The sequence below is a fragment of the Pelodiscus sinensis genome, chromosome 7 (genome assembly GCF_049634645.1).
Source record: "Pelodiscus sinensis isolate JC-2024 chromosome 7, ASM4963464v1, whole genome shotgun sequence".
NCBI lineage: Eukaryota > Metazoa > Chordata > Testudines > Trionychidae > Pelodiscus > Pelodiscus sinensis.
Genome location: NC_134717.1, coordinates 29,406,900 through 29,432,012, shown reverse-complemented (window position 1 = coordinate 29,432,012; position 25,113 = coordinate 29,406,900). Strand labels below are relative to the sequence as shown.

Genomic DNA, 25,113 nt, shown 5'->3' with positions numbered 1-25,113 from the left:
CAAGAAGCACTGATTTCTTACAGTAGGAAGTCAGTGCTTTTGCGGAAATTCAAGCAGCCAGTGTAGACAGGTGGCAAGTTTTTCCGGAAAAGCGGCTGATTTTCTGGAAAAACTGGCCAGTCTAGACACAGCCATGAAATATATACAGTTGTTTAAGTGAGGGGGGGAAGGGAACACATTTTCCAAGATGAGCAACATGTAAACAGAGTGAGACTATATCTTTTTACCACATTTCCACTTGACTATGTAGAAATTACATTAACAAACTGGCTTTTTTGCGCAAAACAAAACTGAGCTGTCTACACTGGCCGTTTTGTGCAAAAGCTTTGCGCAAAAGGACTTTTGCCCGAACGGGATCAGCATAGTATTTCCGCAAGAAGCACTGATTTCTTACAGGAGATCGTCAGTGTTCTTGCGGAAATTCAAGCGGCCAGTGTAGACAGCTGGCAAGTTTTTCCGCAGAAGCAGCTGCTTTTGTGGAAAAACTTGCCAGTCTAGACACAGCCGGAGAGTGCTAGACACTTGCCAGTCTAGACACAGCCGAAGAGTGCTATACTGAGCTCCACTCAGGCCTAGTTGCCTCCAGGGATGTAAGCGACTAAGCAACTATCTGATAAGCAAAAGCTTAGTCACTGGTCACTCCCCCCACCTGCTGCCTCTGTTACAGCAGGAGCTGGTGCTGTGGGGGCCAGCTTAAAAGCCAATTTTCCCCCGTTGCGCTTCAGACTTTTAAATGTATTAAGAGCCTGGCAGCTCTTAATACATTTTAAAAAGGCAGAGATACAGTGAGGTTAGCTCCCAGGGCAGGAGCTAATCCCGCAGCAGCTCTCCCGCTTATCAAGTAGTCAATGGAAAATCCATCAACTAGTCGATTAGTTGGGTAAACTAAATTTAACATCCCTAATTGCCTCAGTGTGCTGCTTGCCAGCAGTGAACTCAATGGAATGCTATATGTGAGTACAGTTGCTAGGTGCCCAAGTATGCATATATTCATAAGCATGCACATAAGTAACTGCATTTGAAGTATTAGTTCTATATATCCTGACGAACCCATGAACAGAAATTCCCCTCTATGTTTTACTGAACAGGTTATGCAGTTGAACAATCCTTTAGCATGGATTACAGAAGTAGATAAAGAAAACTTCATTCCCATCCCCAAGTTAAAAGAGAAATATGTTCACAAAAAATTTAAGATGTGACTATTTAACGTATTCCTGCCACCACACATTTTGCAGGAAAAACATTCAAAGCCAGGTGGTGTGCCATGGCAGAGTTTCGGGAGGGCAGGGTGGAGGGAGGGCGAACAGTTGTGCACACCGGGACATGGCTTGCTTTTCATCCTGTTCACCGGACTATCAGGGAATGAGAGGACAGTACATGCATTCTGTGCATGCCTCTCTCACCTGGCTGGTGAAGGGACTTTACCAGCCAGGTGTGAGAGGCATGCTCAGAATGGAAGTACTTTCCCCTCACTCTCTGATTGTCCAGGGAACGGGATGAAAAGTAAGCCATGTTCCAGTGCGCTTGGCTGCTACATTGGGAGAAATAGTGTTACCATATCCTCAAGTTGAAGAGAATACTAAAGCAAACAATAGGTTAAAAAAACCCAACTGGCTGTGCTCTCAATGCCACTGATTTCAGGGATTTCATCTTAAAAGTTACTCCCCCATGAAAAAACACTCTAATCACTCAGTGTGTACAATATCAGAAAAAATCCATTCAACTCCCTGATATCAGATAAGCCTAAAACCACAGCTGCATTAGTTATCACCGATCATCCCTGCTTGCTTGCAGTCCATGATCCTCTCATTAATTTAATAATAAATTGTGACAGACCGGGCCGTGTCTGGGCACAGCTGAGGGCGTCCGCTCAGGGCGAATTGCTCAAATCCGGGGCTCCTTACAGTCCCCAGACTGGTGACCTCTCCAAACAGGCCACAAACCAGTCCCACAGAGCGCTTCAGCAGCCTGCCAGAAGCCTCATGAGCAAAACCCCTCCGACATCCCAGCAATATCCGTGCCCCAGATGGCCCCAGGCCTCATACACAGGTGGGGGGTCCTAGCACCCAATCCCACCTATCCCGAACAAGTCCTGTCCGGTTCCAAGAAACCAGCCACAGATTCCTGGTCAATTTACCCTTTGGACCTTACCCACAAATCACGCTGGGCCAATCCTTTAGCATCTAACAACTAAAGGTTTATTATTACAATAAGGAAAAGCATGAGAGTAAGGTTGTTAAAGGAATAGTACGTTACATGCACCGAATCTCCTAGTTCTCGATGCAGGCTCTAGCAGAGATGTCACAGCTGCTGGTTTAAAAGTTCTTGTTGCACATCCTAGGATCAGGATGGGTTCACAGGTCTTCCGGGCTCTTCCATCCCTGCAATGCTGCCTCTGGGATGAAGTGCTGAGCTGAGAACCAAGATGGCATCAACCACATGGCCTCTTTATACCTCCTTCCTGGCCTCTTCTTGGCTGCAGGAGATCACCTGGTCCTCAGCCTCTCTCTGCTGGCCGCTCTTAGGTGTCCGTCCTCATGCTTTAGGTGCGTCCTTCACCCATTAAGTGCCATTGTCCCACAGGGCCTCGCTAATTAGCATGTCCACAGGCCAGGGCTCTGCCCACTGCTCAACCACATGCAGAGAAATATTCAGTATCCACACAGACTACAGATTCCTAACTACACACAGAGACATTATATAACCACATAAATAGCTTACATAGGATTATCAGATAATAAGCTTCTATTCAGCACCTCACATGGCCCCCTTCTATACTATTCTTGGGGCCAACACCCCCACCTATTAGTGCATCAGTGATCTGGCTGCTCACCTCAAGATCCAGGTACTATAGAAGTCTTTCCTGAAAAATAACTGGAATAATGACTTGGAAACTAAAAATCCATTCAACTCATTGATATCAGATAAGCCTAAAACCACAGCTGCATTAGTTATCACCGATCATCCCTGCTTGCTTGCAGTCCATGATCCCCTCATTAATTTAATAATAAATTAAATCAAGGAATGGGAAGATGTGTCATAAGTATTCTAGAGCTGCTGGGAGTTGTTACTGTCTTCCTAGTTATCTTGTATATTATATTTAGTGTAACCTAACTGGGTTTGCAACTGTACATCTTCCATTAATGTATACTTAAGAAAAATATGTCCTGTCTCAATGAATCGAGGTACATTAAAGGCTCTAGAATCTTTTCTGGTACCATCAGATCAAAGGACAAAGAACAGGTCTTATTTATTGTCTAAAAATGCTCATGCAAAGTATCACAGAACAATGAAGAAGCCCATTATTCAAGGGGTGCAGTCTCTTACACCATGTGTCAAATGCCCAGGATTTTTCTACACTCAGAGTGAATTTCTCTTTCATTTCACTTCAGTGGAATGAAGTTGTCTTTATTCATTTCCTTAATCCATAATAGAGAACTGTTAATCTTAATGCTGTGTTCAGTATAACTTAGAGGATTTTTTTCCATTCCATTTTTACTAGACACAAATCCTCTTAAAATATCTTTGGCTCACCCATCATCCCAATAGACAGAAGACCTATTTCTTCAGCAGTCTCAAATGCAGCACTGGAAGATCCTCAGGAGACAGTCCAAGAATACTTTATTCTTCTCTCTCCGGCCCAAGGAATTTTTCTCTTCCAATAAAGTAGCAGCTTTGGTGTGGAAGCACAGAAATAATTCACAGGCCTGCCTTTGCAGCTAGGATGAGACAAGGAAATCTTGGAATCAGTGATTTCCAATAATCTCTTTCTTCAAAGGCACTGCCTAGACCTGAAGCTTAGAAGGAAAGTCACTGTTCTAAGGTCTGAGCCAAACGATCAGCGACATGTTTTGACAGGGATCAACTTCTGAAGTGAGGGGAAGGCAATATCACTTAGGCCATGTCTACACTAGGAAAGTATTTCAAAATTACTAAATTCAACTTAACTCCCAATTTAACAAATTTGAACTAATTTCCCTCTGGAGAAGCCTCTAAATTAGCCCAAGGCAGGCTCTATCAATGTGGATGTGCTACCTCGGACTTAGAGGCCCAGGAAGCACTGGGGAACAATTAGTTCAAATTATTCTGGGAGTAATTATTTCAAAATAGTGGCACCAGAGCATCTACACTACCATTATTTCAAAATAACTATTTTGGATTTAGCGTTACTCCTGATGAAAAGCAGGAGCACAGATTTTGAACTCCGTAGCCCATTATTTTAAAATAACGGGCTTGGTAGCGTGGATGCTCCACATATAAATGGGGGTGGGGAGTTATTTAACATAAAGTCCTAGTGTAGATCAGAGCTTAGATTGGCAACCAGTTAAGTCAAGCTTCCTCATGTTCCTTCTAAAATTATACACAGGACGTCTTTTTTTCAAGTTCTAAAGCAAAATTAACATGGCAGTAAGCCCAATATGGACACTGTAATGGCAATTCAGAAGCAACTATTTGTGTCAACACCATCCTCGAGGAGAATGTTATGTTCAGGGGATGGATGACTGTATCAGAACCAGGATGACCTAGGTGGTTGGAACAGGAGTCTTACCAGGTTAGAGTCTGAGGACAGAAGGCAGAAATAAGCATCAGGTGTCAGCAGGAAGGCAGAGTTAGCTACTAGAAGAAACAAACATTGCAGAAGAAGCAGTCCTACTGAGGGAAAACCCGGTTGGCATAAACAACTTCCTGTTTCTGATCTTGGTCTAAAAGGAAACTGTGAACCCATCAGGATTCCCAATGTTCTTCCCCATCAGATTCCAGGGCTGGAGTCCTTTGTCAGAGTCCAAGATCTATCATCACTGACAGGTTGTTAGTCACATAAAATTCCATAGAGTCTTTTGTCGTAGTAGAAAAAAGCTTGAGTTGTACTTTCTAGGAAATCTTGAACAGCTTTAGAAAATAAATGCAAAGGGAACCTTTTACTTGGCAAGTACTCTGGTGAGACAATGGTTTGCTTAATGCTCATTTGTAAAGGAAGGGGCTCTTTTTTCTGAATTCACATCTCTACAGAAAATACTGACACAGCCAAAATCATTGCCTTTTCTTTTAAACCATTGTCATTGAACCGGCAAGTGCATTATATAAAGCCATATAAAGTCCTGATATGATTTACACTGAATGCACCTACAATATACACACGAAATGAGAGGTTAGTGATCCTCATTATTCCTTTAAGTGGCACTTCTAGAAATAACATTTCTTTGTCACAAACTGAGTTACTAGGACTGAAGAGAGTCATGGTCAGATTATCTCTAAAAGGAATGTTTCTGAAAATTCTCTCTCTTAGTAAACAGTTAGCACATTAAAAAAATCAGCCCATCAAAGTGCAAGAATTTCCTTATAAAACATTAAGTTATACTGAACACATGTAGTTCTCTGATCATACATAACTATTGCTTAAAATGGAAGAGGGGGGGAGGGAGAATTCACCCAGAACAGTTTATACAAAATCTAGGAAGTACTTAAGGAAACTGAAAACTTTATAATGAACCCGATGATAATATTCTGAGAATGAGAGAAAGAATGAGTGTACTGGAATTCTCATATTCTGGAACGTATTTCAAAGATTGAGGTTTAATCAATCAATTGTGATTTCCTCTCCCTATCCACCATAGCTATATGTAAGTCTCAAATCCCACAGGAACTACAGAAGTCAGCTTGTGACAGCTTTACGGAATGAGCTATCTTCTTCAACCAGGCACCTGAGACAAGAGAAGATAATGTGATGCCATAAAACATTCTGTTAACATGTTTCAGGATGCAGAGGTTTGGACTCAATTTTAATTACATAAATTATTCAAATTGCAACACTTTTTATTTTAAACCATAATTTATTCAAATGAAATGTAAACATTTTTTAAAGGGGGATTTACCTCCCTTCGAGGGAAGCAGCACCATAAAGTAACTGCATCTTCATTATCTTGATGAATTTTATTGAACCAACCTCTGTAGAACAAATCAATTTTTATATCCAGCAGAAAATAGATGTGAAAATATGTCATGAAAATGTCTGTCATTAAAATGGCTCTCTGGTGTTCCACTATGCAGTGTAAGTAGGTTTTTGCAGGAACAAAGACCCTTCACTCACACCTTCAGTTGTCACCACTCATAATGATGACATACTTTTAATGTAGCCTGGAATGCCAAAATTTCCTTAGGGATTTCAAACCCTAAATACAGCATTAATATTTTAGAAGCTACTCCATGTGAGAATGCCATTTACTAAAATCTGAGTTATTTTAAGTGGAAACAAGGTAATGTAGACAAAGTACTTAAAAACAAATGCCGTAGTATAGAGGGAATTTTAAATCTTTATATTTAAAGTGTCCTATATGGTGGAAGGCCTCTTTCTAGACTCTCCAAACTATATGTGATAAAGCTGAATGGACAGATTTGCAAACAAATACACCCTATACAACTGAATGAAAGGGGGATAAAAGACAGGAAACAAAGGGTAGGAATAAATGGTAAATTTTCAGATTGGAGAGGGGTAACTAGTGGTGTCCCCCAAAGGTCAGTTCTCGGACCAATCCTTTTCAACTTATTCATAAATGATCTGGAGAAAGGGGTAAGCAGTGCGGTAGTAAAGTTTGCAGATGATACAAAACTGTTTAGGATAGTCAAGACAGAAGCAGACTGTGAGGGACTACAAGAAGATCTCACCAAACTGAGTGATTGGGCAACAAAATGGCAAATGAAATGTAATGTGGATAAGTGTAAAGTAATGAACATCGGGAAAAATAACCCCAACTATACGTACAGTATGATGGGGGCTAATTTGGCTACGACAAATCAGGAAAGAGATCTTGGAGTTATGGTGGACAGATCTCTGAAAACTTCCATGCAATGTGCAGCGCCGGTCAAAAAGGCAAATAGGATGCTAGGAATTATTAGGAAAGGGATAGAAAATAAGACACAGAATATCTTACTGCCCCTGTATAAAACTATGGTACGCCCACATCTTGAATACTGTGTACAGATGTGGTCTCCCCTCCTCAAAAAACATATTTTGGCCTTGGAAAGGGTTCAGAAAAGGGCAACTAAAATGATTAGGGATTTGGAATGGGTCCCATATGAGGAGAGGTTAAAGCGACTGGGACTTTTCAGTTTAGAAAAGAGGAGACTGAGGGGGGATATGATAGAGGTATATAAAATCATGAGTGGTGTGGAGAGGGCAGATAAAGAAAAGTTATTTATTAGTTCCAATAATAGAAGAACTAGAGGACACCAAATGAAATTAATGGGTAGCAGGTTTAAAACTAATAAAAGAAAGTTCTTCTGCACACAGCGTGTAGTCAACCTGTGGAACTCCTTGCCAGAGGAGGCTGTGAAGGCTAGGACTATAATAGAGTTTAAAGAGAAGCTAGATAATTTCATGGAGGTTAGGTCCATAAAAGGCTATTAGCCAGGGGATAAAATGGTGTCCTTGGCCTCTGTTTGTCAGAGGCTGGAGAGAGATGGCAGGAGACAAATCACTTGATCATTGTCTTCAGTCCACCTTCTCCGGGACACCTGGTGCTGGCCACTGTCGGCAGACAGGATACTGGGCTAGAAGGACCTTTGGTCTGACCCAGTACGGCCGTTCTTATGTTCTACCAATCACTAAAATGGGAATAGAATCAAGCCCTAATTTGGCAAAAAAGGAAAGCATTAGCAACAATGATTTGGCCAATAGCTTAATCAGAACAAATCCATAATGGAAATTAGAGACCAGGAAAGGCTTTTTCTTAAAACACCTTTGGTTGCTAATTTTTCCCCACCAAGTAAGATAACCTTTTTGCTTGATTTCCAGTCCACCTGTTGCTATAGCATTTCTTTGTTTTTACTGTGCTTTACTGAGAGATCCTCCCCTTTTCTGTCTCACTGTGAATGATTATATATTCACAGTACATTTAAAAAACGTTCAGTGCTGAATCTAAAAATATTCTGATTTATAACTGCAATAAGGGGAACAAGGGAAGGAGGAAAATCAGCAGTCATTTTCACATGGCACTATGACTGACATTTTATATGCTACAGGCTTGATCATGTCCTCATTTTATTGCTCTGTGATAACCTACAGAAACTAAGTTTGGAGCCTTTAGCTGAGAGGCAAAATTTTGTGTCACTAAGTAGAAAGAAGGGAGAGGATATACTTGTATGCCACAGACATTTAGTTCTTTTGTCAGTGTGAGCTAATAGGTATAAGGTAGTCTTCAATGCCATGCTTCATAAGGCAGGTAACAGATGTATTAGTCTTAGAGCTTCCTCTGTAAATTGGATTTCTGTCAAGATAGCAACAGCCACAAATCAAACAATCATTCTATGATGCACTAGATTTTCCAAACACACCCAGAGCAAATCACTTTCATGCAATGCTCACATTTATCGTCTTTATTAACTACAGACAATCTAATTTTGTAAATTCACAAGCATTAGTATTATGTTATTAATGTTTGTCAACTCTCCTTGTAAAGTTATCTGTCATGACTTCTCCATGCTGATTAGATGTATCGTTGAATGACTCTTAGAACTGAAAAATCGCAACTCTGCTTTCTACAAAATTTGGAAATGTTGTCTTCCAGTTCTGCACATTATGTGTTCGGTTAGCTTCTCCACAATTAATAAGCATTCATAATAAGCAGAGAAAATGTAGAAAGCAGTAGCATCATGTAGGTACTTCTAATCAATACAAGATAAAAACCACGAGTAATAATTTTAAGCTATAGAAACAAGGAGAGTGATTCCATGAAGCAAAGGTACTTTATTTCTGACTTTACAGATTTTCATTAGAAATGAAGGGCCCCTGGCATGGGTGCACTAAATACTATGACCCACTCCCTTGTCCTCTATCAGAGGGCTAGCCAAAAACTTATTTGCCAGCATACTCTCAGGATTGGGCTAGCATCTCAGCAGACCCTCACTTTCTAAAGAAGGAAGAGAAAGGACATAACTTAAGACTGCTTCCTGATCATTGTCTAACATTGCACCCATTCAAACACAGCACAGCTGCTGTTCCAACCTAAATCACCAGTTCCTATATTCGTGAGGGAATGGCATAGCTAAGCATTAAGTCCATACATTTTTCTGTAGTATGGAAATGTTCCTCTCAGTTACTGATAAAAAGCTGTGCTGCTAATCACTTGCACTGTGGCTGTCCATGCTTAGTATTCAGTTACTTTTAGGAGCAAACCTCTCATCATTGGAGGTTCTGAAAAGCAGGTTGGAGAAACACCTCTCTGTGATGGTCTAGGTTCAACTGGGTCCTGCTTCAGTACAAGTGGCTTGACTAGATAACCTCTCATTATTTTTCCCAGTCCTACATGTCACAAATATTGATCACAGATATGATCTGAAAAAGTAGCATCTCATACTCCTGTATGTTTGAGATTGTGTTCTTTAGCTTGTCACTGTCTATTCATATTTAGAATAGCATAAACTAACAGTTTTGTGTTACTGTGGGTATGTCTACACTTGCTCCCTAACTCGAGAGAGGGATGTAAATACAGTGTACTGAAATTGTTAATGAAGCGCGGGATTTAACTATCCCACACAATTAGCATAATCATGTCCGGCCGCCATTTTGAAATTGCATTGTTGCGAAATAAAATGCCCTATGTAGCAGCGTTATTTCGAGAGAAAAGCCTTCTCTCGAAATAACTGTTACTTCTCATACAATGAGGTTTAACAGTTATTTCGAGAGAAGGGTTTTCTCTCGAAATAATGCTACACAGGGCATTTTGCAATAATGCCGAACGCGATTATGCTAATTAAGTGCATGATATTTAAATCCCGCACTTCATTAGCAATTTCGGTACACTACATCTGCATCCCTATCTCGAGATAAGGAGCAAGTGTAGACGTACCCAATTAGAGTATCATCTTTTAGCAAGGAAATGAATAAGTTAGCTTCATGTTGCTGTGTATAATTGCAGGTTCTTTTCACCTCTACAGAATTTGGTTAGTTAGTCTAACATTTCCCTCCAGGACCCATGCAAAAAAGCTTAACTTTGTTAGTAGCAACAATTGTTTGAGGTCAACAACTGTAATCACAGTAAATATCAAATTTCTAAGCCTTGACTTGCCAGGCAAAAGGGGATTGCTCTACATGAAGGAGGCAATTTCATGCTTGAATAATTTTGCACTATTAAATCAGAAAAATGGGATCACAGCCAGTTCACAAGGAAGATGCTGCCACAAGTAAATCGACTACCAATGAGCATCACTATCAATCTACTGTAAATATATGGGAGCTTTACTTCAGGGACACCAAACAAAAGAGAGGAACCCAAAAACCACAGCATTCACTGAAAATGATAAGCAAAAAACCTTTGTGTGTCTTTTAGAAGTCTGTGCATGATCATGGGCTTTATAAATATCTTCAATATCATTATTTCTGTTCTTCATTTAGATTTATGTGAAATCTAAAATTAGGGTTACAGAGCAGTTTTTCTTGACATCTATTGTTAAGAGGAGCAGTAAAATTTTAATATAACCATCCAAAATAACTCACCTTTACTTATTCCCTCCCCGCACCTTACTACCTTTAAATGTCTTGGATGTGGGAGCAATGCATTTTAAGATACTCTGATGTTAATATGGTGGAGGATATGGTGGAGCTAGAGAGATGGCCAGAGGCAAAATTCTTAACTTTGTTTGAGGAGGCACACAATACATTAATGAAATCTGTTTGTCATAGGAAAAATAAGCAAAATCAAATATTGTTTTACACTAATTACCAAGGCCATTTAACAAATATATAGCTAATAATTAAAAATACATTTAAAAACCAGCAGCTCTGAATCATTTAGCTTATAGAGCCAAATTTGTTTTAAAAAAATCATAAAAGGATATGTCTCACTACTGCTGGCCAAAACCACCAGGACCATTACTTTTTACAAAAACAAACTAAAAATCATTTTGTTGTCAGATACCTCAATCTTCTCAATACATCACATTTAAATGAAGAAATACTAAGGGAAAAAAACCCAAAAAGCGTAACTGTACAGGGATTGTGGAAAAGTAACCAGAATAGTGTAACAATACCAACAGAATTGTATGAGAGAACTTTTCTTGTTTGAGCTCCTTAAGGAAATGAGTTCTTTATGGTCTCAGACACACATTTAGGCTACATCTATACTACAAGATTTTTGGGCAGAAAATATGCTAATGAGGGACTCATCAGCAGGAGTCATCACATCATTAGCATATTTTCTGCCATTTCTTTTTGCGCATGGTGTTTTTGTGCAAAAAGAAGCAGTATGGATGTTTCCTTTTTACGCAAAAACCCTGTTCTGCACAAGATCATTATGCCTCTCTGGCACAGGATCTTGCACAAAAAGGAAACATCTCTCTAGTTCCACCATATCCTCCACCCCTGCGCAAAAAGAGATGGCAGAAAATATGATAATGATGTCACGACTCATGCTAATAAGTTCCTCATTAGCATACTGTCTGCCCAAAAAGCTCCTAGTAGATGTAGCCTTAGGATCTCACTAATAGAGCCATTCACATATGGCAGCATCAACATTGCCTAAAATTTGGATGTCCTCCCTTGTTTTAATAGAAATGTCAAGTTCTTTTATACCTGAATCTAACCTAGTCTGCTCATTTTAACTACCTTTCTCTTTCAAAGTGCAGTGTAGTCCATGTAAAGCAGTCACACAGTAACAAATGAATCTATGTTTAGAGTAGCTTGGAACATTTTCACTCTACATTTTCTGTTGGAAACAGCCATATCAATGAATATTTTTGTAAAATCATACTAGTTTTAATTAAATTCCCTTTGAAAAAATTCTAAACTGCAAAAAAGTTTCAGAATTTTCAAAATTGTTTCAAAAGTTTTGCTTGAAATTTTAACATTTGATATTACTTTTATTTTGTGATGTGTCAGTACCAGTAGTGCATAACATCATATGTTAGTACATAACAATTAGAGGAGCAGCTGTATTTAATATCTTTGTGTTAGATAGGACTCACTGTTTCTAAATCCTAGGACACTGAAAATAGCTCTCTCTCTCTCTCTCTCTCTCTCTCTAATTAGATGGAAGTGGTGAAGTGTCAAAATGTTTTAATTCAACATAAACAAGTGACACATTCAACAATGATAGACACAGTTTGTCATCAATACTAAGGAGCAATTGCCTTTATTTTTAAAATGCAATATTTTGGTTATTAGGTCTTATTTGATATGTCAGTAATAGTATTAAAGTGTATGCCATGACATATTGTCCACTACTTAAACTTGCATGTCATGAAACAATGTAAAAATGTGTTTAAAAATATAAAACTAATGGGGAAGGATCATTTTTGAAACATTTCAGATTTTCTCCACAAAATAAATTTTCAGAATTCCTATTTTGGGGGGAAAATCTGAAATGTTGAAATTTTACACGAAATAGAAATTCTGAGTTTCAACCCACTCTTGACATATTTTTGCACTTTCAACCATTTAATGATTTAGGAATTCTCTGAACAAAGGGCATTTTCAAAAGTGAACCTCTGTTCACCCTGAAAAGAGGACTCTCTTGAATTAATCAAATGTCTCAAAAGCGAAGCAATGTCCAACTCCTCCATGTAATGTATGCTTTGTATCTGGGGAACTACATGGTTCAGATTAAACGTACCAATATATCAATATTTGGAAGTACACCTTCTTCAGAATTGTCACTACTAAATATCAGACTGCCTGGACCAATGCATTTTTCAACGTCACTCACATCATGGGGTAAAAACAGTCTTATTTACATTACCATGGCTCCAAAGAGTAGTAGTCATGTATCTACACCCTATTGTGTTAGATGTGATACAAACAGAACAAAGAGATGGTTCCCCTCTCCCAGGAGCTTATTGATACAACTTCACATACTGAACTTAGATTTTTTTTATACTGATGCCAGTGACTGAAGCAACCTCAAATTATATCCAAATACTCCTGATGAACATTCATATTTTCTTGTCCTCCACTACCTGGATGCTCAGCTGATAAGGATTTCAAATTCTAGTACTGTTTCATGGCTATGGCAGATAGAAGATGTTGCATAAGGACCTACAATCCTTCACTTGAGACAAATATTTTATATAAAAAGAAAATTATTGCTAGAGTTGAAGAAATACAAAGAATTCACTGAATATTATGCTAAAGACAAATTTCAAAAATTGTCTTTTCTGCTTTGTAGCCTACTGCAAAGTAAAATCTGCCAGTCTGTATTGAATCTGGCTCTAGGGAGGCATTCCAGTATAAATCTATAAAGGCAAACTCCAGTAGTTCTAGAAGGTTGCACACAGACTAGAGATTTTCAGACAGTGAATAGCTTGCTAGCAGATAGGATACTAGTTTATTTTTAGGGCCAATTCTACAAAGAAAGAGCTAGAGAAAACACTTAATATGATAGATTTATTCAGTTAGATAAGGAAGTATTTATACTGCTAATACGCTCCTTCTATGATGAAAATAATTTCCTGTAACTGAGTTTTTGAGGGCTTGGGAATCCTGATTCCAAAATACACATCTAGAACAAACTATAGAGCAGTTTTGCATTGATGTTGTTGAAGACTGATTAGGGTTTTGTAGTTGCTACTCAAACAGATATAGAGTTATGTTAAATTGAAGTTATCTGGGATTAAAGTGTTTTGCTGTCAGGTTATACCAGTTTTTAAATGATAAAGTAATCAGTAAGCATGTTTTGTGCAGTGTGAGGATGAGACTGTTCAGACTGCAGACTGGTGTAGTGCCTATTTATTCTGAGGTACTGGCTTTTTCAAATTTAACTCTGCTTTAGTGTTACAGAGCTAAACACATTTTCTGGTAAACATTTCTTATATAAATATGATTCTTAGATCATATTTCCTATACTAAATTTCGAACCCTGTCTCCTTGACACACTTAGAACTCTTTTTTAGCACATTCTATTTCTTTCTAGTTTTATCTCAGATTACATAATCAATAGCAGTAGTACTACACATTCTCTCTAAGGGCACATTATTTTGACATTATGTCAAAATAACTACTTGTTGTGTAGAAGCAGACTATGTTATTTCAGAATAACATCAGTTATTCCGAAATAACACTGCTGTGTAGACATAGCCTAACATTGCTGCGAAGTTAAAATTCCTTAAAACCCTCCTTTGCCTTGATGTCTACAAAACAAAACACAAAACAAAAACAAAATACTTGACAAGGGTTAGGCAGTTGGTATACTCACTGAAACCACTGCTTAACATATTGGCCAATTGAACAGGTCAAACATTTTTATCAGAAAGTGCAAAATTTGTCAAACCTGGAATGTTTTGCAGAAACCCTTGGGCCTCGCCTTCTTGTCAATAAAAAGTTTGTAACTAGGGTCCACAACTCTGGGGTAGCCTTGCTATGCAGACTGTCCAAGGACTGGTGACTCCAGGGCTTCCTAGTTTCTGTGCCTACTGGCTACCCAGCTGCTCAGTGCTTGCAGCAGCTGTCTCCGGGGCTCATCTACCGTGAACATTTGAAAGCTGTGGGGGTCCTCAGGCAGGCTACCCCAGAGCTGTAGACCTTAGATGCCCTGGCAGCTAACTGAAACATGCATGATTCATACCAGTTTCCCTGCTGCTCACCACTAAATTGAAGAGGTAAATAGACCACTGATAACCAAGTGAATAGTCACAAGAATCATGTCATGTGAATAGTCACAAGAATCATGTCAGCTAGGTACCAGGAAGTAGATATACCTTTTGGATACACTATATTTTTGCAGGACATTTTTAAAAATGTAAATTTCGAAGAATTACAATTTCCTATGAATTAGAAGTCCCAAATTTTGACCAGCTCTACTGGTTAGTTGAACTCCACATCTGTCCATTCTCCTGTCTCTTGTCTTCTACTCCAATTACAAGTTCTTTGGAGAAGGCCTTCGGTTTTGTATGTATAGGCCCTAGCACAATGGGGGTCCAAATTTAAGACTGAGGGTCGTAAATGCTTCCTCAGAACAAACAAATAACTTACCATGGAACATTTCTAGTGCATAATGGTTATCCACAGAAATAGTAGCTGCCAAATGGCATAGCAAACGGGGTTTATCTGGAATTTTCCTCATCCAGGCATACTTCCTGAAAATCAAAGACAGGCTCCCAAAACATGGAATTATGTTGCCTGGGCCAGTCCTCCCCCCCAGAATGGCACTAGACAGGGACTTTTAAAAATACCTTAAATTCCTTTGAATTTAGGCACGTTCTCAGAGACTTAGGACATGATTCTGCTCTCACTTACACAAGTGTAATCTGGAAACAATACAGTCACAAGGGCATAATACTGTGAAAGGGACAACGGAATTGAGTACTTATTTCTGTACTGGGAAAAACAGACAAAGGAAAAAAGCTGCCGCTTTTAATTGTCCCATTTATTGTATGACAGTATGTATAAAAAACCCACAAAACCAATTGAAAAACAGTCTGTACTTTCTTTGTAGGGAACTGACTTTGATCTCATACAGAGGATCTCTTATTTTCTTCTCATAATTAGAAGTCTTCTAAGGTGATGAATTCTAATAGTTTTGCTTTTTCTTGTTCACAAGGTAGGTACATTTCCAAACTTTCATTTAACAATAATTTCTAGCCGAACTAATTAGTTTCATCTCTCTGATTTTCTAATCCATTTTCTTCTTCAAAAGATTATACAGTTTAAGATGGGTAATTGAGAAGATCTGAGTAGTTTGCCTTTTTCTCTGCATATCTTGCTTGCTCAAAAATAAACAAATGAAGTAGCTTTTAATCTTACAACTTGAAACAGCTTGAGCAAGAAAGGAATTCTGAAAAGGGTGATCCAGCACGACTCAAAAGCTAGGAATAAACTAACAACAATTCATAAGACAAGTGAAATGAAGTGGATATAATCATCACTACATACATCAGTAAATCCAAGTAATAAATAGTGTCAAAGTTCTCTTGTGGAGTGTTTCCTTCCTAGACAAACAGCCATAGGATTCCATCAACACTTTACCCCCCAACCATGTAATGAAACTTAGCATTTGCCCTTCCACTACAGCATTCCCAGAAGAATGGAACTTGCAGTCACTGACAGCTGCAATTATTAGTGATGTCAGGGGCTAGATGGATAACCATTTAACCACTAAGAGACTGCTTATAGGTTAATGGTCCCAATTAATCACAACACCCCTCGCCCCTGTGCTGTGCCATGGGATGCTGGAACAGCCTCTGTCCATGGGAAACTGTATGAGGCAGAAATGTGGCATGGCAGGGGGCTCCCTAAGAGCATACTGGCTGCTGGTCCTGGCCCAGGGGCATCGAGTAAGAAATTTAGTGGTTACACAATTATTAAAATAACTGCTCCTAGCTGCCACTACCTGCAACTGAATGCAACAAAATAGTTGGGTTGATACAAACTAAAGTTTTCAATATCTGAAATTTTAGATGAGTAAAAATTGCTAATACCTTAATTATGATCCTGTAATATTTTTTATTTCAAACAATGCTTAAATGATATTGTTTTTTAATGAAGGCTATGAAGAAAGCAACACAAAGTACCATCTGAGAATAAACCCAGCTGCTTCAAAAGAAAGTGTTTCTAGAGCAGAAAACTAAAAGCCTCACCACTGTTCTTATATAAATTTTTATGAACAGAAGCAAATTTACATGAACCTAAAATGATGAGAAAATCCAACTCTAATGAGTTATGAAGCATATCAAATGTTCTTCACAGACTACTGTCAGAGGCTCATCAAGAAGGAGACTGACAGTGATTTTTAAGCGGCTTGAGACAATTCTTAGAAATAAAATGAAAATCATGGTTTCCTATAGTAAATGAACGTAATTTTCAAGATTTCATACTAGTATAATGTGCCAAATCAGACTTGGAAGAGAAACAATATAAAGATTAAATTTCTCTCCTGAATTGTTAAGGATTTGCTGTTTACATTGAGAAACACTCTTTTGCTAAAGACAAAAGCCACACATGAAATTGAACCCACAAAAGGTGGTTTCAGACTCAGTATTGTAACACCTAGGGTATGTCTAGACTACATGGCTCTGTTGACAGAGCCATGTAAGCTAGCTTACTCGACATAGTCAATGAAGTGGGGATTGAAGTGGCCACCGTGCTGTGCCGACAATCAGCTGAGCCGCACAGTGCGGGAGTCTAGACGGGGATCGGTCGACGAGGGAAGCCTTTGTCGACCGCTCCTGTAAACCTCATTTCACAAGGCATAAGGGAGTGGTCGACAAGGGCTTCCCTTGTCAACCGATCTGCGTCTAAACTCCCGCACTGTGGCGGATCAGATGATTGTCGGCACAGCGTGGCGGCCATTTTTATTTTAATGAAGCGAGGATTATTTAAACTAGTTTACATGGCTCTTTTGACAGAGCCATGTAGTCTAGACATACCCCTAATGTTTAGGTCCTTTCTATCCACCGGAATCAATAGCCCCAAGTTGGGGACCCAACTGTCCTACTGAACATGTGAGGAGAGTTAGACTTCTACAAAAGAGATTCACAGGATCCAGCAAGCTGAGAAGGGAGTTAGCAGCAGCAAAGGGCAAGAAGATAATATTACTCAAGCCCTTTGAGTTTCAACACAAAGGGAGTTATGTACCTAACCCTGGGCCTGAGGGAGATGCCTCCTTGTGCTCAGGATTCACAGCTTTGAACTCTCTAAGGGTACGTCTACACTGCATCCCTAGTTCGAACTAGGGATGCAAATGGAGACAACCGAAGTAGTTAATGAAGCGGGGATTTAAATATCCCGCGCTCCATTAACATGATCTCGCCGATGCGCTAGTTCGAATCCCAGCTGATTCGAACCAGGAAGTGCACGCCGGGACGCGTTAGTTCGGACTAACGCCCTTAGTCCGAACTAATGTTACTCCTCATTTTTTGATGTTACTCCTCATTAACTACTTCGGTTGGCTCCATTTGCATCCCTAGTTCGAACTAGCGGGGTAGTGTAGACGTACCCTAAGATATGTATCTAAGCCCACTTGGTCTGGTCTCAAAAGAGAAGGAAATGCAACCGCCCTCCCACCCTACCCTTTGAGCCCAATATTCTGAGCACTTCTCTAGGATATGGGAGACCTACTTTGCCTGATGCAGAGCAGAGACTTGAAGCCCAGTCTACCACATTAGAAGTGAATGCACCCCTGACCACCAGGCTATTTTCTGTTTTGGGGTGGTTTTCTCTTAGGGTATGTCTACACTAGCCACCCTAGTTCGAACTAGGGTGGCTAATGTAGTCATTCAAACTTGCAAATGAAGCCCGGGATTAAAATATCTCGGGCTTTATTTGCATGTTCCCAGGCACCGCAATGAGGAATAACAGTAGTTCGAATTAGGAGCTTTAATTAGGACTTTGTGTACCAGGTTTCTTTGTTGGCCCACCTTGTTTGCATGCGTCCAGCCCCATAAATGTCCAGTGAGCATAAATCAGCTCACTGTCACACACAACTCCATCACTCTTTCCTAGATACAAGAGTGACAGGAATGGCACTTTGGGCAGTGGGAACTGGCATTTAGGATGCACGCACACACAAACTTACCATTCTTGGTACCCGGTGTTACAAGAACATTATTTCCCACTCATCTATGTTGCCATAGTAACAGCAATTCGAAAACATGGATTTTCACAGGAAAAGCCTGCTTTTACAATCTTGCAGGTATGGCAGCTTCAATACCCAATGCAAATCAGACAAATGCCCACATCAATACAAATATGTCTTACTGTCATATGCTCACTATATTAACCATGAAATCATATTCCTCCCAGTAACAAAACATTGTAAGTTGGCATTGTAAACAATTTAATACTCCCTAAAGACAGTGTATGGAAAGCATCTGTCTGAAGAAAGAAAAACAGAGTGTTTTACATCTCTCACAATACTTTTCATCTTTCGGCCAAAATTTATAAAAAAAAACAAAAAAAAACCTTCTTTTGATCCTGGAAATGCATTTAGACATATTGCTTACAGCATTAATAGAATGCTCCATTTCCCTTATACAGAATGTAGCTATCCATTAGATTGTAAATTTCAACCTGTTTCACAATTTTAATATTTTCATACTTTGCAGGAGAACAAGTAAACTTTCAAAAGATCACCGAGTGCTTTGGGTTTTACATTTTCCTGTTTTAAAGATAATTTTTTTATAAAAAAAGGGAAATATTTTCTTGGGTACATTAAGAGTACAAAATACATAAAATAGCATATAATATATGTTATTCAGTCCCTGATCCTTGGCTAGACCTGAAGACTGCATGGCACAGATTAGGACAAGTACATGCGTCCCCCACACTTATGGCCTAATTGACTCCTGGAGAACCATCGTAAGTCAAGCCGTTGTAAGTCGAACCCTTATTTCTGTAGCCAGACAGAGCCCCCCCCCCTCCCCCGCCCCCCGAGGTGCACGGAACACACAGGACACAGAGAGCAATAAAATCATCAGTCTTTGATGCCTTGACAGAGGCCCAGATATGCTGGCTCATCTGACCTTGGATAACTGTAAACACAGATAAGAGAGTGTGGCCAAGCCAACAGACGACCTAGAGGTTGCGAGAACTGCCCTTGGCTGGCACCTATGTTGATACGATCACACAGCCGTCCCTGGGAGAGGAATCTCCCGCTGAAAAAAGAATGCCCAGTACTCCCAATTTAGTTATCTCCCTTACAAGTGTAAATTAAGTTCACAACTCCCTTGTAAGAACTGGCATCACAAAGATGAACCAGCACCATTTGGCACCATAGATAAGAAAGAGAATACGTGACCACACGGGTATAAAGATAGACCCAGCAGCACACTCACTCTGAGCGTCAAACTACCATCTACCTGCTGGTCGGGTTAGGTAATTGCCTCCCGAGGTCCACATGGGGACGCCCAGCCTCGTATTCGTCTTTCCGAGGAATTGAGGGACCGATCCTGGCCTGACACGCTGGAATCAAGAGACGCAGAAGGGGGTAAAAATTGTACCTGTACATGTCCTTTTGTTTTAGTGCACGCATACAATAGAGCTCTTTAAAGATTAAGCTGTCACTTGGTACCATTATTTTTTCTATCTTCCTTTTCCTTTGTAACCATTTTAAGATCTGTACTTGCTAGCAGTTAAGAAGTAGAACAATAGCCATCGTAACCACATGCTTTATAAGCCTCTTTAATAAACCTGTAACTGTTTAAGCCTTAACCTGACTTCTCCTGTTGCTGTAACAGAACCAAATACAATTAAAAGAACTCCAGCCAGCCATAGGGTCAGATGCAGGCAGAGCTGGGCATTTGGGTCCTGTCACCTCCACGGGACAGACCCTTGGGGCATCCATCAGCCTTCCCTAGGCTGCCCCCTGCGAAGGGACCCCGTCCTAACAGCTAAAGACTCGGATGTAATAAGCTCTCCCTGCGAACTCTTGAGGCACCTGTCAGCTTCCAATAGGCTGCCCGCTGCGAAGGGACCCTGTCCTAGCAATTGAAGATTCGGGTGCATAACACACACAGACCACACACACTACCCCGGCCATCGGCTGACAATTTCCCAGAGACACAATGTTATAAATGGGAGGACCATTTTTGGCCCGCTTTGCCTCCTGGCAGTTGTAGTCCCCAGTGTGCCAGGCCCAGTCGGAGGGGGCAGTGCTGGGTGGTAGGTGGCTCCCCATGTCCCAGAGCCAGTGGTGCACTGCAAACTGCACCCAGAGCCAGCTGAGGCCTAGGTCAGGCGGTAGGTGGCTCTGTGTCTCCTGGAGCCAGTGGCGCAGCACGAGCTGCGCCCAGAACCAGCCGAGGCTGTGGGCGACTGGCTGACCTTGTGGCTCACTGTGCAGGTGGGCTTGAAAGGCCAAACTAGGCTGGAGCAAGGTAGTCGTAAACGCGGGGGATCATAAGTCGGGGGTTGCCTGTATTGCAAAGCTAAGCTGACCTCCAGTCTGATCTTGGATGTAAACTGGAGCAGTCTGATTTGGGCTTTAAGTTGTCCCAGCTGCTAAAGCCCCATGGTACAGGGAGTAGTGGAAAGCAGACTCATTCTGGCCATGGCCTCTTTCAGTTAGTGTACTCCCTACACCAACTCCAGGCTGGGTGGTGCAGGAACTGCTACACTGGTTCTACATTCCTAAATGGCCAGCTATGCTAGCTGCACAAAAATCCACAAGCTATGTCATGCAAACCAACAAAACCAAGAGTGGAGAATCAGGGCCTTGATTTTCATAAATGGACCTTTTCAGCTCTGACCAATGAAAAACATCCAATGTCCTTGGACTAATTTCACCACAAAGCCCATTTGCAGGTGCACACAATAACCCCAGACATCACTGTAACAGATAAGTTAAGGTTTGCCAATAATTACAATATAATTACCATAAATATTGCCTTGTAGAGAAGAATTCTTTAGTAATAGATATGACAAAGTTGTCTAAGTGTTGGTTTTCAAATTACTACAGCTCAAATTCTACACATGCATATTTTATGTGCAAGACTTACCCTAATAGCAGTGGTATATGTGCTGTGGGGTATCAGGCAGGAGTATTTTAAATCCTACTGAGTTCGAGAGGCTAATGTTTAAATCAAACATATCAATTTATGCTGAAATGAAGATTCAATTTGAAAAGAATGCATAATTGGAGATTTAGAAGGCTTAATAATGTGTATGCATTTAATTGTTATCACTTATCTGAAAAAATGTAAACCAAACCAAGTTGAGAGTTAAGCACAGGTAATGATATTCTAGAACATTCTTTTTTAAATGAGAAGCAATTTAAAATTGATTTTTATAATTTTCAGTTCTCACACTTTTCCTAAATAATCTAGTAATCAATCCTACAGACATTCACATGGAGTAAATCAACTCCTGAGTACTCACATTATTCGGGTTGAGATTTGCAGAAACAGGCACTAAATTATTAGCAATAAGTACCAGCAAATCAGATTGACTAATGAATACTGTTCTAAGGGAATGCTGATTAGGGAAGATACAGCAACATAACTGAAATGATCCTGTTTCATATGCCAGCTGCTGACACTCTTGTAGAATGATAAGCCTTAGGGTAGATGAACTATTTAGACAAGCTTTCTTATCCTTGCTTATCTATTCAAAAAGCTTTCATGTGGTAGCTCATATCCTAGAATTCCCACATCAAAACAAAACATATGGAATACATAACATGTTTATTTAACATTTAAATATTTAATTTATCTGCCAGTTGCTCTTTTAGTATGTTTTTTAAAAGAAAAATATTTTGTATTTTTGTGCAAATAAGCATGAGCTCAGGCATGCATGTGGATTTTTAAGTACTTGGAGCCTGATCTGTCTTCTTTTTTTAATGAAGTGTACTTGTGGAGGAAGGGAGAGCTAGAGAGAATGCAAAGAGAGAAAAATAGCCAATCTGTATAGGAAGGGAAGGCCCTTCAAAACTACAGTAAAAGTGGGATCCACTATGGGAGTCATTTGAGAGAACAATCTTAGCAACTTATTAGATTTACATGGGTGCCATTATCAAAGTTTCTAGGGGGCAAAATAGAGAAAAGAGATGAGACCGTGAGAATTGGCAGTAGAAAGATAAAGTTCAGCCAGCACCTTATTTCCGTACAATCTAAATTGACCAAAGCAAGATATCTCCTTTCCCTTACCTCTTACCCCCACCCCCTCAAAAATCATCATCATTGCAAATCCAAAAAGGTTGTAGCCTCTTTGCAGTTCAAGCACCACCTGGACTGAGCTCTCTAGGTAGTTCTGCAAGACTGGCTGTTCAGTATGTGTCTGTCACTGGTGAACTGACCATACCATCAAAGCTTTGGCAACCATACAAGTGCTGACTATGTAGTGACAGTCTCTGGTCAACTTCTTTGTAACATGTTATCTTCCATCTTATTATATCTGTCCCAAGGAAGTCACCAAAAGTGAAGCAGCATTGATGCTGGCAGTCACTGGGATCCACTATGGATAGCTTCAGTGCTGATCCTGTCCTGCCACTACATGTGGAACAGGTAATGAAGACAACAGGAACAAAAATGTCAATTTACCATTTTCCAGTCTTCCTTTGCACCTACATTTCAGTGTTACACAATCAAGTTGTCATAAACAGTGTCTATAGGTCCCTTAGTAAGTCTGATGTTGTGCCATCCCCATGGAGACTACTGAAAGGTCTGGAACTTGGCTGCTACTATAGGACATGTAAAACTTACAAGCATTCCTGCATTGTCTGTGACACTGCCAAACTATTAGACAGTTGCCATGTGATCAATATGCCATCTGGACAGATTAATACTGAGCTGGTTATAATCTACTGCCAAAGGCTCCTTCAGGGACTTATTTTTGTTGGATTGATACTTTGGTAATTACCAAATAAAACTTTTTATAAAATGTGAATTTTTCAGGGGAAAAAAAACCAGGTAAATGTTGAAATGACAGGTCTTGCTTATGCTGCAGTATCTCCATTATTGCATGGAAATCTGGACAAACATGTTGGGGGACAGGAGGATATTTTTCCTTCTATCTTCCTCATTATGTTCCCATTGCCATAGCCAGTCATATGGATTTTTTTTTTTTTTTACACTTTCTTTGAAGAATTAGATACAGCAATGCATAGGAAATTTTATTTTGCACAATAACATTTAATACCACGTGCCCTTTGACTTCATTAAAAGCAGACCTTTTGAACTGAGGGAGAGTTGCTGTCACCAACACTAGTAGATAATATCCAAGCTACTACATAGATTAACCACTTGTGGGCAACTCACATCGACACTCACAAAACTAGCATGTTACAGAAAATTCTTCAAGAAAATTTTCTATGGGTAGCAAATCTGAGCCATGTTTTTATAACTCAGAATCATACTAATCTATAAAGTCCTGACTGTTCCAAGACCTTATGATTTAAGCCAGTATGCCGTCTTAGAGTGGCATCTCCCCCAATCCCGTTAGTGTTTCAATGCCAGAAACTAGGTTCGTAACAACTATGAATTTCTAGACCACACTAAATAACTATGTCATATGCATCAGAGGGGTAGCCATGTTAGTCTGTAACATTAAAAATGAGTGGCCCTGTGGCATCTTTGACTATGTCTACATTGTATCCCTCTTGTGCAAAAGTCTATGAAAATGAAGCTCAGATTAGCATATTACAGTGCTTCATCTGCATAATAAATTAGGGGCCATTTTTGTGCAAGAGGCTTTTGCGTAAAAAGGATTCGTCTACACAGCTCCTTTTTGCACAAAAACACCCTCTTGCGCAAGAGCCGTTCTTCCTCATTTTTTCAGGAAGAACAGCTCTTGCTCAAATAGGGGGTTTTGCGCAAAAAGGAGCTGTTTAGACGACTCCTTTTTGTGCAAAAGCTTCTTGCACAAAAACAGTCCCTAAGTATTTATGCAAATTAAGCATGACAATATGCTAATCCATGCTTCATTTGCATAGGCTTTTGCTCAAGGGGGATGCAGTGTAGATGTAGCCGTGAGACTAATTAAAATATATAGAATCAGATTAATAAAGTGGTTGATACAGCCTGACATTGTACAGTAGTAAAATGACATCATATGGAAACACTAACAATTTTAATATACAAAAGTTTCTATTACAATACTACTCTAGAGATGCTATTGGAGAAAAATGCTGCTGTTGTCTTCTCAGGATGCCTTTTTATCCTTTGGAATTAGTTCTTACTGCCTTTTACCTTTTTTTAAGAAGATTTTCTCTCTCTCTCTCTCTCTCTCTCTCTCTCCACCCAACGTGTTTCAAACAAAATTATTAGAGGGATTGGTTTTCCCCTACAGGTACTATCGCTGGTACTAGAGCTTATATAGGTCACAATTGTCCACTGATAATTTTAAAAAATACAAATAAAAAGGTAACTATAGAAAATTTGATCGAGTCTAATTCTCAGTATACATACCCCACACACTCTTCTATTGGCATTGGCAGGCATTTCATAAGCCTATAGAATATCAATCATAACACTTTCAAGCAGCTTCAACCAAACACTGAAAACAATCAGGCTACGTCTAGACTGGCATGAGTTTCCGCAATTGCTTTTAACGGAAAAGTTTTCCGTTAAAAGCATTTGCGGAAAAGAGCATCTAGATTGGCATGGACGCTTTTCTGCAAAAGCACTTTTTGCAGAAAAGCTTCCGTGCCAATCTAGACGCACTTTTGCGCAAAAAAGCCCCGATCGCCATTTTCA

The 25,113-nt window shown here is 39.8% G+C and overlaps 1 protein-coding gene across 4 annotated transcripts in view; it reads right to left on the bottom strand.

Moving 5' to 3' along the window:
* Nucleotides 1-25,113, bottom strand: part of GALNT13 (polypeptide N-acetylgalactosaminyltransferase 13) — a 338,848-nt gene that overhangs the window by 175,191 nt on the left and 138,544 nt on the right. The window lies entirely within an intron of this gene.